Below are 13,804 nucleotides of genomic sequence, written 5' to 3'. Positions count from 1 at the left end.
TTTGAGCTCCCCTGTTTTGGGTAATCAATTACCTTAACATAGGTAATTGATTACTGAACTAGGTAATCGATTACCTATGCTCAGGTAATAGATTACTTTGATCACACTGACTCAAATCTTGCGTCTCTTGTTTCAAGTAATCGATTACCAAAGAAAAGTGATCGATTATCCTACTGTAAAAATCACAGATGACAGCTTTTAAATCACTAATGGACCATACTTTCTACTACTAACACTTTGATGCTCAACATACATCTTACACAAGTACTAATCTAGGCTCTAGGCGCTTCCATCATGCATAATCATTATCCAATACATCCATTACAATAGTTCCCAATTCCATAGCCATTTAAACATCAAATGGTCCATTTACAACACAAGTCTCCAAATGCCTCTAAGCACAAAATATGTGGCCATGGACAAGTCCTATGCTCACTCAAAATATCAATATGAACAATAGGCATCAATGTACAACAACTACATAGACTTAGAAACTAGTCATGAACACCCAAAAGCATGGAAACCTCAACATGCAATATGTTCATGATCTAAGTCCAAAACATTAAATGTAATGCTATGTGCATCAAATAAAATCTTCCAAAATGCTATGCTCTCCATATGCACATCATGATCCACTCCTCCACTAAGTGGGCCTCTTGCCTGATGGTCCTCCATGCTCACTATAACCTGAAATGATGTCCCCAAACATGGGGTGAGATATACAAATATATCTCAGTAAACCAAGGGTACTAGAGGATCACTCCACCCCATGGTTCACTCAATGTGCATACAATGATCATCATATAAAATGCATAACATGCAAAATCACAACAATGGGCTCACATCCAAGAACATCCCCACAAGGATTCCGTTCAAGGACCCCGTCATATAACTCCCGGGAAGCTTCCTGGTGCCTCTCCCATGGATGAGACGACCCCATGGGAAAACCCAACTGGAACTCCTCATGAGCCCTATCCAGCGAAAGTCCCACGTTTGGATCATCTTGGTGTCGCTCCCAGAGTCAACCCCACGGCAAAACCCGATCGGAATCCCCCAAAGGGTTATCTCCAGTGGAAGTCCAAACCACACACATCTACTGGCCAGAGATCATAGATATGTCACATAATCAAAGCAATAATGCATGGACATGTCATTTCACACAATGTCAAAGAGCACAAAATCCAACCACGACCTTCCACTAGGTGTGGTGGAACACACAAGGGATAAAACCCAAGTACCAAGAGTTTACCTCAACTCCAAGAGTAATGCTCCTCACGTAAGCTCCAAGCTTAGTCCACTTTTATTGGTTCCGTGATAGGCAACCTATATAAGTCAATACCAAGATCATCAACCAATTGCAAACAAACATTCAAATTCACAATAATTTTAACCAATTATAATCACTTAGGTCCAAAGGCCATCTCACAATTTAATTAACTACCTCAACCACTTGAATCATCAAACTAATTCACCAATCCATCAATTATGCACTAAAGCATCAACCATTGCCTAAACAATATTTTCACATCATTTTTCCCTCCAACCACACTATGGTTCAAATTCCTCAAGGGAGTACCCTACAAGGTTTTCAATCCAATACAACACACACATATCATACAATCCTATTATTAACTCGTACCAATGCTCCACAACTCAATTATTCAATTACAGAACACACCAATTTCATAAAGTATTGAAATCCCATCACAAAATCTCCTAAGTTATCCAACAATTTCACCAATAATATTTATGAGTTTAATCACTCTAACACATCATTCTAAGCCACTTTTATCTAATACACATTTTCAATTTGAGCTCTCTAACTTTATCAATCCATATACACATGCTTTAGGTCACCAATTTCAAATCTACCAAATTAAACACCTACAAGTAGAGCTACTCACCAAGAATCAAGGCCAATAGCTCCTCCACACAATACCCAAGCAATGGTTTGAGTAACAACTCCAAGAACACTTATTTTTCTCCAAATTTTCATGGAAGAAGGTGATGATTTTCTCCCAAAATAATGAGTTTCAAGAGTGGAGAGTGGTATGGTAGGGTTTAGAATGCCATTTACTTGAACTTTGATGTGTAACACTTTGACTTTTGGAGAGGATTTGATGATGTTTTAGTTGGATGGAAATTTCAAAGCAAAATCCCCATCAATGGTGAGCTCCACGGGTTGAAGAGGAAGAGAGGAGAGAGAAGAAATCAGATTTTGGCACTTTTTGGCTTTCCACCCACTTAAGTCACTTAAGTGGGTCCCACATGTCATTTGATTTTCTTAAATCACCCAATTTGACCCACAATTTTATAACCTACGTATTTTTTTTGTTCACGTCATATTTTTATTTCCTAAAAATACTGATCATATTTTCACTCTTATCGGTATAATTATACCGCAGTATTTTACACCGGTAAAGTCATTATTCATCAAATTTTCCGAAACTTGTCTATCCACTCGATTTTTCGTCTTGAATCCATTTTTGGCATTATTTTTACCATTTGAGATCTTCTACTCAATTTTTCTTGCCTAGGGTTACGTGTTTGGTAAATTACCATTTTGCCCTTTTTACGTATTTTGGCCCTAATTTCAGGATTTTCACTAATCCTTCCCCTTTAATCAACATCATCACATATAATCATACATTTAAAAATACGAGGTGTTAAAGCCGGTGCGCAAGGGCACAAACAAGGAGCGGCTCCTGGCAGGCTTTCAGCGACGGGGGTTCATGAATGAATCGAATCAATACCCGAAAGAGAGGGATTCCAGAGACTGTGCTGGTATAGGACAATACAGTTGAGGATAGCTTATAAGAATTAATTGGTACTACCTATACTAACAAGATGCATCTACTTTTCGGTAGCCCATAATGGAAGAACTCCGTAGTTAAGCGTGCTTGACTTGGAGCAATTCTGGAATTGGTGACCTCCTGGAAAAACTTCCCAGGAAGTGTGCGAGTGAGGAAAAAGCGTACCGAAAAGTATCGTGTTAGTATGTGGGGATAATTATTGATTCTTGAAGCGGTCGGGCTTTACAAAGAGAGAAAAAAACTTTAATTTTATATTTATGTACTCCCTGGAGTACATAGTTATAAGGAGGTGGCTGGAGATAAGCTTATTTCACGTGGCTGGAGAAATATTTTTTTTTCCATATATAAATAGGTGTTATTAATCTCATGTTAAAGGAGATAAGTTATTTCATATCATAGAGATAAATCTTTAGCGAGCACATTGTTGCTTATCCCATGTTAAAGGAAATATTTTTACTTATCCCATTGCATATTATTTCTGTACTTACATAAAATTTTTAATATGAATTAGATATATAGACATTATCATCACACCTATTATTATAAGAATTTAAAAAATACAATAAACTTCAAAATGAGAGTACATTCTCAAATAAACAAAGTAGTCATGTTAAATTAATTACCACAATTGATTAATATATGTTTCCCTTTCTTGTTATACTAATAAATATTAATAATTAATAGAAACAATTATTTTATTAGTGTTTTTATCCATACTAAGAAGCTAAAGTTAAAAGATTAAATTTAAAACCTGCTAATAATATATTAATTACAAACCTTCCTCCTTTAAGATGCATCAAGTTCATACCACCTGTGAAGCACGGACACGCAATTTTTTTTACAAAATGTGTGTCAGACACGTGTCGGACATCGACATGCTCCGACACGTTCCGACACGTGGTCAACATTTTGGGACACGTGGTCAACGCTCTGACACGCTTTTTCGACAAGTGGTCAACGCTCTGACATTTTTTTTTTTAGGTCTAAATTTTATTTTATTAACTAAATATGAAAAAATAATTTATAAATCAATTTTTTGTTATGGAATTTGACATGAAAAATTAACAAGGTACAAAAAATTATTTTTGTTTATATTTATGTACAGAAATTTGACATGAAAAATTAACAAGGTACAGAAATTTGAAATTTGATTGCTTATAGGACTTATTATGGGTTGTTGTATATATTAAATATAAATTATTTTATATATATTAAAAATATTATTTAATATCAAAACGTGTCCTAACGTGTTGAAATATGACAATTTTTAGAATTAACGTGTCGGCGTGTCATGTCGTGTCGTATCGTATCGTATCGTGTCTTAGTGTCAGTGCAACATAGCATACCACCATTGATTTCAATGTAACTTTATCCTCTTGCTACCCAACATTTTCAAAAACAAAAAAAAATCTTGTAAGGGAGAAAAATTCTCTTAATAAAGACATTTTAATAATGAAAAGAATTGGTTTGAGACAGCCAGGCACCATGACTCTTTAATTAGAATTTATAACTATTCAAGCTTCTACTTTTTTTTAATATAAATAAAAACTAAACATATAACTTAATATAATTTACTCAAATCCTTCGCAACTCTAATGACTTTGCTTAAGCTTCTACTACTCTTGTGTTTCCCAAACCCATATGTTAATGACAATAGATTTGTGATTATTTCTTGTGACAAGTGGCATGCTATTTGTGGTAGGGTGCATGCTATGATGATATTGCAAGCATTATTGCTTGTAGTGGTCCTCCTCTTGACTTTATGACAATTGGTACGGGTTCATTAAGGCAGACAAATAAAAAATTATTTATTACACACAAATCCTTGCAACTGGTCCCACCCGAGAATTTTGAAATGAATAAAGTCATAAACTAGAAACACAAACAACTGGCAACGGCCATGGCAGGTTTTCTACTTTTCTTCCTCAATTAACAAGGCTAGTGTAAATGCACGTGACTCCTTTTGAAATATAGCTCTTGAAAAAAAAAAAAGGATAATCCTAATTTTTTTTTTTTAAAAAGGAATAAATCCTATTTTTTCTGTATCTACTGTGAAAAAATTCATCGACAATAACTGCAAAAAAAAAAAAAAATCTTTTTTTTTTAATGTTGAAATGGACCCTACATGTTTTGAAAGTAGAATGTAGAATAATAATAACCAGCATTAGATAACCATGAGAAGGTAAAGATGTGTTTTCTTTTGATTATTATTATTCGCATGGTTATATTTATAAATTTTTATAAATTACATATAATAGATAATATTTATTACTTGAGCATGTATTATCCATAGTATATAACGTAATTTATAAACAAAAAAATTTATAAATATAACCTACTCCTATTATTATTATTGAAAAAACATTTCTTCTTTTATTATAGAAAAATTTTCTTTATTGCACATGCTCGTATAAAAATAAATAAATCCTATTATAAATAAAAAAGAAAAGAAATATTAATAAGATTCACATGAATGTGACAGAAAAAAAAATTCTGAAAAAAAAACATAAATATTAAACGCGTTATTTAATGGAATCACTAGAAACATCAACCTTTCTCTTTTACTCTTTTGCTCTTTATCCATTATATAATAATTAATTCGTCACAAGTGATGCAAAAATAACACTGTCATATTCTGTTTTGCTAGCTTTCTTATAATTATTTTTCTTAATAAAATAAAAAAATATTTTAATAAATATTTTGATATGAAGTTATTACATGAATAACTTAAATATTCCATCAGAAAAAAGATGTATGACTGTTGATATTGCTCGGCAGTTTTCAATGGAAAGTTTCGTTAAGGTTAACACTAACGGATCTTCTCGTGGCAATTCAAGACAAGCTTCTTGTGGTGGGGTGGTAAAGGATGCTCAAGGGAACTGAATTACTGGTTTTGCTTACAGGTTGGGTGTTTATAGTTCTTTCAAGGCTGAACTCTTAGATATCTTTCGCGGACTGGAATTGGCTTGAAATTCTAAGCTTAGGAAGGTGATTTTGGAAAGTGACTATTCTAGTGTGGTCATTGTGCTCACCTCTTTAGGTGCAGTAGTTTGTGAGCATCATTTGATTGTTCGTATACGAGCTTTGATGCAGATAGATTGGATTGTCAAATTTCATCACACTTTTAGAAAAGGGAACATCTGTGCCGATTAGAATGGCGAATTTCATCTTGGATAACAATGAGAATTTAGATTATTTCGTTAGCGGAGAGCCTCCTCCTGGAATTCAACCATTGTTCCTGGCTAACCTTACTGCTATGGGCAGACCTCATACACTAGTTGTTCAATAGTTGTTTTTTGATTTTTTTTTTTCCTTTGGTGGGCTTAGGCCCTCTGTTTTACAAAAAAAAAAAAAAAAAATTAAATATTCCATCCAATATATTAAGTTATAATCTTGTGTTATAAAATCACATAAGTTACATTATATATATTTGGGTAAACTTCAAAAATCATCATTTTTTTCATAATCATTTACTCCTCCCAAAATTTTGAATCATTTATCCCCTGACTTAAAGTTTTTTTTATCATTTATCCCCCTAAGTGAAGGGGGTAAGTGATAAAGAAACTTTAAGTCAAAAGGGTAAATGATAAAAAAAAAATCTAAATAACAGTGTAAATGATTCAAACATTTTGTGAGGGGGATAAGTGATAATTAAAAAAAATCGTAGGGTTTTTTTTAAGTTTTCCCTATATATTTTATTAATTTAAAATAGAGTAAATACCATTTTTAGTCCCTAACAAAAAACACGGTCCCCACTTTAGTCCCTTACAAAAATAAATTAGTCAGTTAGTCCCTAACAAATTCAAAGTGGACTCATTTAGCTGAAATCGTGGTCTCTCACAAATTCAAAAAAGACCCATATTAGTCCCTCAGAAGAACTAAAATATTAGTACCTTGAATTTGTTAGGGACTAACTAACTAATTTATTTTTGTAAGGGACTAAAGTGGAGACCGTGTTTTTTGTTAGGGATCAAAAAGGGTCTTTACTGTTTAAAATATTTAATCAAATATCTCTTTACTAAGTAATTAATTTAGGGAGTGTTACAGAAATCACCTTTAACGAAGAAAACTCATTATTTCTTAAAATTTATAGGATTGTTATGCTATGTAGCACCGATACTGACATGGGACACGAGACACGATACGACACGACACTCCGACACGTTAATTCTAAAAAAATGTTAGATTTCGACACGTTAAGACACATTTTGATATTAAATATTTTTTAATTTATGTAATGTATATTATATTTAATACTCAATAATTTAACAAAAAAATAAAGTTAAACTTATAATGCCTATCAATTTTGCAAAGAAACATAAGATATCCCAAATATTTATATTAAACTCAATAAAATGGTAATCGTAATCCAACGAATCTAATAATTGAAACTAAAAATGCAACGCAACGCAATCTTTGAACCTTTTTTGAGTCTCTACAACACGTGTTGAAGTGTCGGAAAGTGTCGGGGAGTATCGAAGTGTCGGGACACGTTATGATTTTTGAAGTGTCGGTGCTTCGTAGTTGTCATGTGAAGCCACAACACACGCATTATAACATTACCAATCAAGTAATTTGTTAGGCGAACAAGTATACCATAACTACATAACAAGCTAGGCCAAACTAAAAATTAGCGGACTCTCAGGAAAAAAAGAGAAGAAAAAATATAGTGATTTATGCAAAAATTATCATTATTTATTTCGTAATAAACATTTTCATCAGAGATGTTATTTTGATAATATGTTAATATTATATAGAACTTAATTTTTCTGTCTTAGCATGTATGTTTTAAAAATTTATTGTCTAGTCTTTTATTCCTAATTATATTTTTAAGATGTTCCAATCGATTCCTCGTTTTGGACTAATTCGATTCAGGACGAGTCTCAAGATTAAGATTTTAAATCTCTCCAAAATGATCGAACATATACTCACCCCTCATCTACCCAATTTCCTAGCGCCAACTAAATACCATCATTTGATTTTTTTTTCCCCTAGTTATTGAATCGGATTTTTTTTCCCCTAGTTATTGAATCGGATTGCTATATACATTATAATATATTGATATCATATCTGAATATATTTCTCCTCCAACTTTCTCTGTTTAATAAGCAAGAAACATTGAGCGCCTAGTCAAATATGGCAACTCAAATTCAGAGTACAGACAATAATTGATCCCATCACCTTATTGCAATTATCTGCCAAAAAAAAACAAATCAAAAACTTTGGTAAAGGAGCACCCACTTTATTAAATTGAATAAGGGATTAATATTTTTTTTTATAAAAGATACAATTGTCTCTTATATATAATATATGTGGAGTCTATATTTTTTTTTTCTTCTCTTCACATAATCTCAAATGGGTCTTAAATATTTTTATATAAAAAAAATAAAATTATCTGATAAAATATGAGAAATACTAATGGATTAGTTTTTGATGTAGTGAATGTAGATAAGTTATCTACATTAAACACAAAATGATGTCATTTTGTGACAGAAATTAAGATATTTTTGTAATTATAATTTATTCAAGATTATAATAATTTTTCTCATTATAATTTTTTAATTTTTTAAACAAAATAACATATTAAGAATGAATATAAATAACTTATCTAAATTTACTATAGAAATTAATTTCAATAAATAATTAGGTGTGACTCGTAATCTTTATCATGTATAATTTTCCACAGTACCTTCCTAGTTTTTTCTCTCCTATATCTCAACCGCACCTACCCCCAGCACCTTAATAGTTTTTTCTCTCTCTCTCTCTGCAAAAGCACTCTCTATCTCTTTATAGATCTCTCTCTCTCTCTCTCTCTCTCTCCAAAAGCACTCTCTCTATCTCTTTATCTCTCTCTCTCTCTCTGCAAAAGCACACTCAAAAGTCCAAAAACCATATTTGCAAAACCAAAAATGGGAAACGGCTTGAATGACCAACCACGCCCCAAAACCAAAAAACCAAATGAAAAAGAGAAGAATGCTTGTGTAGCCAGAAACCACAAATCACCCATCGAAACCAAAAAACCAAAAGAAAAAGAGAAGAATGCTTGTGTACCCAGAATCGAAACCAAAAAACCAAAAGAAAAAGAGAGGAATGCTTGTGTAGCCAGAAACGGTGGTGCCACTACTTCAAAAACAACGGTGACGACGATAAAAATAATGGAGGTGACGAAGATAAAAACAATGGAGGTGACGACTAAAAAAACAATGGAGGTGAAGAAGACAAAAACAACGGAGGTGACCAAAAAGTTCAAAGGATAGCACACTGCAACGTGACCCAAGCTGATCAGCTATTAGCCCAAAATGTTTTCTGATTATTATGGTTAAGCCAAAGATTAGGAATTTCAATAATTGTCCTTATTTCCCTGTTATGATTATTATGTTTTCCATGGTTATTTTGTAGGGGAACGTGTTTCTCGTATGTTTCGTGAGATAATCTGTATCTTGCAACATAATAAACATATTTTCCTATTTTGTAATTTACGTTTGCCCAATAAAACCGTATTCTCCGTTATCTATTAACAGGTAGGGGTTTGATTTGAAATTAGATGTATTTAGGACTTGTCCCAAAGTTAATAAGGTTATATTTGCGCATAAAAATGTTGATCTACTTCATTTTTGAGTTATATTTTAAGTTATTATATCCTTGTTCAATGTTCCTTGTTTTATTTGTGTATGTGTGAATTAGTATGCACATGTATATATATGTGTATGCATTAGTAGTCACAAAACATAACCATGAAGAGGAGCCTTTCGTATATGAACATAAAGGCCACTTATGGTTTAATTATAGGGACTAAGTAGGTTAAGAAAAAAGATATATTTTACAGGCTTCTTATTTTATTTCATTAATTTGTCATTTATCTCATTTTGTATACAAGTGTTTAATTTAGTCTTTAATTTAATATGTGAGGGATTAAATGCAAGTGAAATAGTGTTGTAAATTATTATTTTTTCAGTTAGAAAGCTTGCCTAATATATAATCTCCTTGTTCAAGTGCATTATATAAATATCAACCGGCAAGCTTACACAAACTGAATGGAAATTACACTAGAATCACTAAAGTAAAAAAGAAAAAAATAATAATAGCACCCAGAATTGGTTACAGATAGGAGTGGGCCGAGTGGCTGAATATTCGGCAAGCATTAAAAAGGATCCAACATCAACCCCTTCAACGAATTATTCAAATCAATCTCCATATATATATATATATATATATATATATATATATATATATATATATATAGGAGCAGGATATTCTTACACTTAATATCTTACACTCAATCTTGATCATTGATCCACTTGTATCCAATGACTCACATTACTAAAAAATTGGAGCCCTTAGATATAAGTGGGATCGACGGACAATATTGAGAGTGTAAGTTACACTGGTGTAAAATGATCCTGACCCATATATATATATATATATATATATATATATATATATATATATATAAAAAAAATGAAAAAGGGATAGCTGTAGACAACCTTATCTAAAGTGGTTGTAGAAATACTTTTTTCACACACACACATATATATATATATATATATATATATATATGCCTATTGTTGAATAAGATATTATGCCTACTTTTTTTTTCATGTCTACTTTATCTATTCTTCTTAAATACTATCTGATCATAATCTTAATTAACTTACATCTATTTTCTTTTCTCTTGAGATTATGACCTAATAGTATTGAAAAAAAAATAGGTAAAGTAACCCTAATTCTACGGGAAGCTAATAAAAAATGGGCTTAGACCTACTCTTCGAATCAACGTGGGCCATAAATACGACTAAAACTATAAAAATTGGATGAAGAGAATATTATAAAATTAGTTATGGCCATTTAAGACTTTAAGGCTTAAAAATAGGCTTTAAATCATTGGACAAGTTAGCAAACGCGGGTTATTCTTTCTCATACTGGGATCTGCATATTTTTAACGAGGTTCCCCAAGATTGCAAAATTCTGTTAGGAAGATGATAAACCTTTGGTTTATCATGTTTTTAGGCTAAATTATATGAGAAATATATAGGAGATTGCATGGAATTCCAGATTTTACAGCATATAAACCGTAAGTTAGGAAATTGAGCTAACATTTTGATTTTCTTTGCATTTTGAAGGTAAAACCACACCTATGGGTGCTAAGAAGTGATGAAGAAATCATGACGAAGAATTGCAGCTCAATATGTACCAAAAGAAGCCAAAATAGCACGCTCAAGTGCACAGAATGGACGCTCGAGCGCGTCCAGACAGGAAAATCAACTAAATTGAGCAATCTTGGGCGCTCAAGCGCCCAACAACACGCTTAAGCGCCCAAGACTACAAGAATTCACCATCGAGGAGCACGCTCGAGCGCCCAGTTGGCCGTTCGAGGGCGTGTGGGCAGACAAATTCAAGAATTCTATGCATAGGAGCGCGCTCAAGCGCCCTGTAGCGCGCTTGAGCGCCTAACACGAGCCCAATCAGCCCAATCTACAGTATCTTGAATAAAAAATGAAACAAATCAAGATTTGATTTAAAAGTTGATCAAGATTCATAGAAAGATTGGACGGAGAATTAAAAGATACAGTTTCAATGGTTATAAATAGGGAGTTGAGGGCCAAGAAAACCACCAATTCACCAATCCAGAGAACTACACAGAGACCTGAAGGAGGAATCCGGTTGCGGAACGTGGGAACACTGAGGAACCAAGTCAACATCACATCAATGGAGGCTTGGGGTTCTCTTTTCTTTATTATTGCTTTTGAATTCAGTATGCTAGGCTAGATATTTATGTAGTTAGGGTAGATGGAACCCAATTGAATCATATTTTTTAAATTAAATTGTCTCCGAATTCTTTTCTTTTTATAATTGAATAAATTTATCTGTCTTTAATGCTTTCTATGAGTTTGCTCCTTATATATTGATTTAGGGGAATTGTATGACAATAGGGATGTTGATGCATGAACCCTGATTTGATAAATTTATCACAATCCTTGTGATCTAGGGATAGACATACGGCAATTGTGCAATCTTTAAATTCTTGATCTTAATGCATGTTTTCTTGGGAAATAATCAGGGAACTAGAGTTCTTTCAAGATCACATAGATTTAGGGTAACAAGTAATTGAGCCCTGATTAACTTAGAAAGAATTGATTGGCATTATATTAAGAGAAGATTCTTGACAGTTTAATTCATAGCATATAAAAGAGATTGAGGGAAGTCGAAACCTTAACTAGCCTTGTTTTTAATCTTTAAATCAATCATCTTTCCAATTTCTTTTTAATTCTGAATTTTAATTTGCATGTTATTAATTGTTTTCTTTTTAATTTCAATTTTCTTCATCTAAATATTGATTGTCCAACTAAACCGCGATTAGCGAACTAGTGTTTGAAACCCAATCCTCGTGGGAACGATCTCGTACTCCGGTACACTTTTATTACTTAACGACCGGTGCACTTGCCGAGTCGCAACAAGTTTTTGGCGCCGTTGCCGGGGATTGGATCCTTCAACATTAGAAGTAACTAAAAATTGTTTAGATTGGACGTTTTAATATTTTCGCAATTAAATTCTGCATTAATTTTTCTGCATACTTCTTCTGTTTTTATTTTCTGTTTTCTGCACATCTTTTAAATCTTGGTTTATGCGAGGTACGGTTAACCCACGAATCTTGCAGTTTGATCCTGAGATAGAAAAGGCAGAAAGAAAACTCAAAAAAAGTGCCAAATAAAGAAAAGCAAAAGAAGAAAAAGAAGCCTCAAGTTCAACGGAACCAAAGGAAGAAACAATGGATGACAACAACGCGATTCAGAATCATCCAAGGACGTTGGGAGATTACATGACTTCAGCCCGAGTTCCGCAGACGTCAAGCATCGTTAGACTAACCGTAGATGCTAACAACTTCGAGCTCAAGCCAGCGCTGCTACAATTAATTCAAAAAGAGCAGTTTTCTGGAGGAAGAAAAGAAGACCCCTAAAGTCATCTTGATGATTTCCTACTTTACTATGATACATTAAAGATGAATGGAGTCTCTCGTGATGCCATCTTGCTCAAACTTTTTCCTTGTTCGCTTAAAGATGACATAAGAGCTTGGCTGCAGTCACTACCTGAAGGAAGCATCACCAGTTGGGATGACCTGGCAAGGAAGTTCTTGGCCAGATTTTTCTCAGCTTCAAAGATGTCAAGGCTCAAAACAGAGATCACAACTTTTGAACAAAAAGAAAGTGAATCCTTGTACGAGGCATGAGACAAATTTAAAGGACTACTCTGAAAGTGTCCCCAACATGGCATTGAAGCCTGGGAGAAAGGAAGAATCTTCTTCCAAGGAATGACGCTGAGCACAAGAACATTAGTGAATGCTGTAGCAGGGGGATCATTGAAAACAAAAACTCCAGAGGAAGCGTTAGAATTGGTGGAATCCTTAGCTTCTCAAGAGTTTGATAATGCCTCAATCTCACGCAGGAGAGCAGGAATCATAAAGCTGGACAACTATGATGCAATATTGGCTCAGAATGAACAAATACTGCAAATGAATAAGAAACAACAAGCACAATTAGATGCTCTTACAAAGAAATTTTCTAATTCTCAAGTTTCTTCTGTTAGTAATTATCAAATTACTTGTGGTATTTGTGCAGGTACTCATGCAACTGATGATTGCGATTATATGAGGACACCTGAAAAGGAAGAAGTCAATGGAATCTGGTACGATCAAAAGAACCAGAATAATTCGGGGAGGAACCAATATGGAAACAACTATAATCAAGGGTGAAAAAAATCAAAATCAACACCCAGGATTGAGTTACAAATCAAATCATTACCTGAATCCTCCTTTACCAATGCAACAACAGCCCCCACCACAAGATAACACTTCAGAGTGGGAGAAAGCTTTTGTACAGTTGTCCGAAACCACCTCGAACTATATTCAGAATGCAAATTCCTTTAGAGATGAAACAAGAGCTTCTCTCCGGAACCAGGAAACTCAAGTTGGCCAGCTGTCAAGACAGTTCGCTGGA

The 13,804-nt window shown here is 33.4% G+C and overlaps 1 non-coding gene across 1 annotated transcript; it reads right to left on the bottom strand.

The window, feature by feature from the left end:
- Nucleotides 1–12,975: 12,975 nt before the first annotated feature.
- LOC133298951 (small nucleolar RNA R71) lies at nucleotides 12,976–13,082 on the bottom strand. The gene has a single exon (XR_009749873.1). It is a non-coding gene; the product is annotated as a small nucleolar RNA R71 (small nucleolar RNA).
- Between the last annotated feature and the right edge of the window lie 722 nt (nucleotides 13,083–13,804).

This window comes from Gastrolobium bilobum, unplaced genomic scaffold (assembly GCF_033153095.1).
Source record: "Gastrolobium bilobum isolate Gb01-03AN ecotype WA unplaced genomic scaffold, APGP_CSIRO_Gbil_v1 utg558, whole genome shotgun sequence".
In the NCBI taxonomy this organism is placed as follows: Eukaryota; Viridiplantae; Streptophyta; class Magnoliopsida; order Fabales; family Fabaceae; genus Gastrolobium; species Gastrolobium bilobum.
Note: the sequence above shows the minus strand (reverse complement) of the source record. Positions and strands in the feature narration are given on the sequence as shown.